This window comes from Lepus europaeus, chromosome X (assembly GCF_033115175.1).
Source record: "Lepus europaeus isolate LE1 chromosome X, mLepTim1.pri, whole genome shotgun sequence".
NCBI classification, from domain to species: Eukaryota; Metazoa; Chordata; class Mammalia; order Lagomorpha; family Leporidae; genus Lepus; species Lepus europaeus.
Window position 1 is genome coordinate 57,243,045 of NC_084850.1, and position 4,661 is coordinate 57,247,705.

At 44.8% G+C, this 4,661-nt stretch overlaps 1 pseudogene; it reads right to left on the reverse strand.

Annotated features, from left to right (window-relative positions):
• Positions 1–2,384: 2,384 nt before the first annotated feature.
• Positions 2,385–3,646, reverse strand: LOC133753273 (nucleophosmin-like; annotated as a pseudogene).
• Positions 3,647–4,661: the final 1,015 nt, after the last annotated feature.

The window sequence follows — 4,661 nt, forward strand, 5'->3', positions numbered from 1 at the left end:
TCCCAAATGCATTAACAGGGAGCTGGAGCCAAAGCAGTGTAGCTAGGGCTCAAACTGGCACTCTGGTGTTGCATGCAGTGGCTTAATTGCCTGTACCAACAATTCTGGCCCCTAGATCTTTTTTTTTAACTTTTATTTAATGAATATAAATTTCCAAAGTACAGCTTATGGATTACAATGGCTCCCCCCCCCTCCATAACTTCCCTCCCACCCGAAACCCTCCCCTTTCCCACTCCCTCTCCCCTTCTGTTCACATCAAGATTCATTTTCAATTCTCTTTATATACAGATCAGTTTAGTATATATTAAGTAAAGATTAAAAAAATATTTTTTTTGACAGGCAGAGTGGACAGTGAGAGAGAGAGACAGAGAGAAAGGTCTTCCTTTGCCGTTGGTTCATCCTCCAATGGCCGCCGCGGCCGTTGCGCTGCAGCCAGCGCATTGCGCTGATCCGAAGCCAGGAGCCAGGTGCTTTTCCTGGTCTCCCATGCGGGTGCAGGGCCCAAGGACTTGGGCCATCCTCCACTGCCTTCCCGGGCCATAGCAGAGAGCTGGCCTGGAAGAGGGGCAACAGGAACAGAATCCGGTGCCCCAACCTGGACTAGAACCCGGTGTGCTGGCGCCGCAAGGCGGAGGATTAGCCTGTTGAGCCACGGCACCGGCCTATTAAGTAAAGATTTCAACAGTTTGCCCTCACATAGCAACACCAAGTGAAAAATACTGTTGGAGTACTAGTTATAGCATTAAATCACAATATACAGCACATTAAGGACAGAGATCCTACATTATATATTTTTAAGAATTGATTTTCTATGCAATTTCCAATTTAACACCAAGTTTTTTTTTTCATTTTCAATTATCTTTATATACAGAAGATCGATTCAGTATATACTAAGTAAAGATTTCATCAGTTTGCACCCACACAGAAACACAAGGTGTAAAAATACTGTTTCAGTACTAGTTATAGCATTACTTCACATTGGACAACACATTAAGGACAGATCCCACATGAGACGTAAGTACACAGTGACTCCTGTTGTTGATTTAACAATTTGACACTCTTGTTTATGGCGTCAGTAATCTCCCTAGGCTCTAGTCATGAGTTGCCAAGGCTATGGAAGCCTTTAGGGTTCGCCGACTTCGATCTTATTCTGACAGGGTCATCGTCAAAGTGGAAGTTCTCTCATCCCTTCAGAGAAAGGTACCTCCTTCTTTGATGGTCCCATCCTAGATCTTTTTTAAAAGGCACTAATCAGGGGCCAGTGCTGTGGCGCAGTGGGTTAACGCCCTGGCCTGAAGCGCTGGCATCCCATATGGGCGCCGGTCAGGACCCGACTGCTCCACTTCTGATCCAGCTCTCTGCTATGGCCTGGGAAAGCAGTAGAAGATGGCCAAAGTCCTTGGGCCCCTGCACCTGCATGGGAGACCCAGAAGAAGCTCCTGGCTCCTGGCTTTGGAGTGGCGCAGCTCTGGCCATTGTGGCCAATTGGGGAGTGAACCGTCAGATGGAAGACCTATCTCTCTCTCTCTCTCTCTCTCTCTCTCTTTCTCTCTCTCTCTCTTCCTCTCCTCTCTCTGTGTAACTCTGACTTCCAAATAAATAAATAAATCTTTAAAGGCACTAATCCCATACATGAGAGCAGAGCCCTTATAACATTATCAACCACCAATACCTCACGTATTAATACCATACCTTGGAGGTTACATTTATTTCTTTTTTTTTTAAAAAAGATTTTATTTATTTATTTATTTGACAGAGTTACAGGCAGAGAGAGAGAGAGAGAAAGGTCTTCCTTCCATTGGTTCACTCTCCAAATGGCTGCAACGGCTGGAGCTGTGCCGATCTGAAGCCAGGAGCCAGGTGCTTCTTCCTGGTCTCCCATGCGGGTGTAAGGGGCGAAGCACCGGGTCATCTTCTACTGCTTTCCCAGGCTATAGCAGAGAGCTGGACTGGAAGAGGAGCAATCGGGACTAGAACTGGCGCCCATATGGGATACCAATGCCGCAGGTGGAGGATTAACCTAGTGCGCCATGGCGCCGGCCCTGGACATTACATTTCTTTTGTTTTTTAATTTATTAAAATCTTGAGTTTATTTCACGTGTATATTTTTGTTTCTGCACCATTTCCATGTCTGACCACCACTACTACCAAGTCCTGTCATAACATTCCGAACATACTTAAAACCAAGCAAAGGGTAGGAGTTCTATCTTTAAAAACTAAACTGGCATTTTGAACAACACATTCTTGGCAATGGACCTGGACAGCATTTTTCAAACACAGTAGGGACAGTTCTCACTCTGTATTATAAAAAGGACAGCCAGATATCAACTGTTATAGAAATGAAGTAAGATGGAAAATTTTAATAATCTGTTTAAACTATTTTCTTAAAGCGATTTCTTCCGCTGCCAAAGATCTTGGATAGCCTCCTGGTCAGTCATCCAGAAGCAATTCTTCACAAAGTTGATGAATTTGGTTTCCATTTTGGGAAGAGAACTACTTTTTTCTATACTTAACTTGCAGTTTTGCTTTACTGTCTTTCTACAGAACTAGGTCCTTTTGGTGTTTAAGTTTTTTTTTCTTCTGCTTTTTGAAGGATTCTTGACCTTTTGTTCTTGGTGTTGATTCTGATTTAATTTTTGTGCATTTTTGACAAGGGTATCAAGGGTATCTTATATAGATTTGTTCACCGGAACTTTTTCTTCAGTTTCCTCCTCATCACCATCATTGTCTTCTCCCTCTTCTTTTTCATATTAATCTTCATCAGCAGCAAGCTTTACTTTTTTCTGTGGTACCTTGCTGCCAACTCCAGGGCCAGATCGCTTTCCAGATATTCTTTTATTTTTTTTTAAAGATTTCAACAATTTGCACACACACACACACAAACTGAGAACAAGTTTTACAGTTAATTCTCATAATACAGCTCATTGAAGACAAAGGTCCTTCATAGGAAGTAAGTGCACAATGACTCCTGTTGTTAATTTAGCAATTAACACTCTTATGTCTGATGTCAGTGTTCACCCGAGGCTCTTGACATGAGCTGCTAAGGCTATGGAAGCCTTTTGAATCCACAGTCTCTGTCAGTATTTAGACAGGGCCATAAGCACAGTGGAAGTTCTCTCCTCCCTTCAGAGAAAGGTACCTCCTTCTTTGATGGCCCCTTCTTTCCACTGGGGTCTCACCCCTTAGTGTAGGACATTTTTTTTGCCACAGTGTCTTGGCTTTCCATGCTCCAGAGATTCTTAATAGTTTCATGTCCTCCTCATCCTGTTGATCTCCTGACTCTGCATCTTCCTTCACAGCTGCTAAGGGCTGTCCACTAATGTGCACAGGGCCAGGACCACATTTCAGCCTTAAGACTACAGGTGGTGTTATTCCAAAGCCCCCAAGGGAAACCGCTGGCTGTACAGACTTTTTCAGAGTTGCTAGTGTTTCTTTACTTGGACTGCCTTCATAATTCATTGCCTCTGCCTTTACAATGTGCAGTTCATCCTTTGCACCAGCACCTAAACTGACTATTATTAAGGATAACTGGTACTCATTTTTCATCATCGTCTACTTTAATGTGATAATCTTTACCAGCATTTAGTTCATGACAGAAAAGATAGTTATTGGTCGTCAGGGGGCTCATGTCCATGTCTGTCGAATCTTCGATGGCACGTACTTAGATGGGAGAGAAGGTGGGTGGAAATAGACTGTCACTGCTGCAAATAACAGCTGTGTAGGACAGAATCACACCAGGGGTGTGGTTAGGATTTAATGTTTGAATTTTGGCAGGAAACTAGCATTCAGACCATAGCACTGTTTATGCCTGCAATAAAAAGTCATTCTGGGGGCTGGCGCTGTGGCATAGCAGGTAAAGCTGCCACCTGCAGTGCTTGTATCCCATATGGATGCCACTTTGAGTTCTGGCTGCTCCACGTTGGATTCAGCTCTCTGCTGTGGCCTGGGAAAGCAATATAAGACGGTCCAAGTCCTTGGACCCCTGCATCTGTGTGGGAGACCGAGAAGAGGCTCCTGGCTCTTGGCTTTGGATCCAATCGGCTCAGCTCTAGCCATTGTGGCTATCTGGGGAATGAACCAGTGGATGAAAGAGCTCTCTCTCTCTCTCTCTCTCTGCCTGTGCTTCTCTGTAGCTCTGCCTTTCACATAAGCAAATAAATATTTTTTTAAAAAGTTATTCTGAACAAAAACTCTCTACCTGATAAGAAAAATAGCACCCTCTCCTCCAAACCCCTGATAACTTCTATTCTACTTTTTTTTTTAAATAGGAATTTGCCTATTCTTTTTTTTTTTTCTTTTTGACAGGCAGAGTGGATAGTGAGAGAGAGAGAGAGACAGAGAGAAAGGTCTTCCTTTGCCGTTGGTTCACTCTCCAATGGCCGCTGCGGCCGGCGCATCTCGCTGATCTGAAGGCAGGAGCCAGGTGCTTCTCCTGGTCTCCCATGCAGGTGCAGGGCCCAAGGGCTTGGGCCATCCTCCACTGCCTTCCCGGGCCATAGCAGACAGCTGGCCTGGAAGAGGGGCAACCGGGATAGAATCCGGCGCCCCAACCGGGACTAGAACCCGGTGTGCCGGCACCGCAAGGCGGAGGATTAGCCTGTTAAGCCACGGCGCCGGCCTGGAATTTGCCTATTCTAGGTACTTCATATAAGTGGAATCAT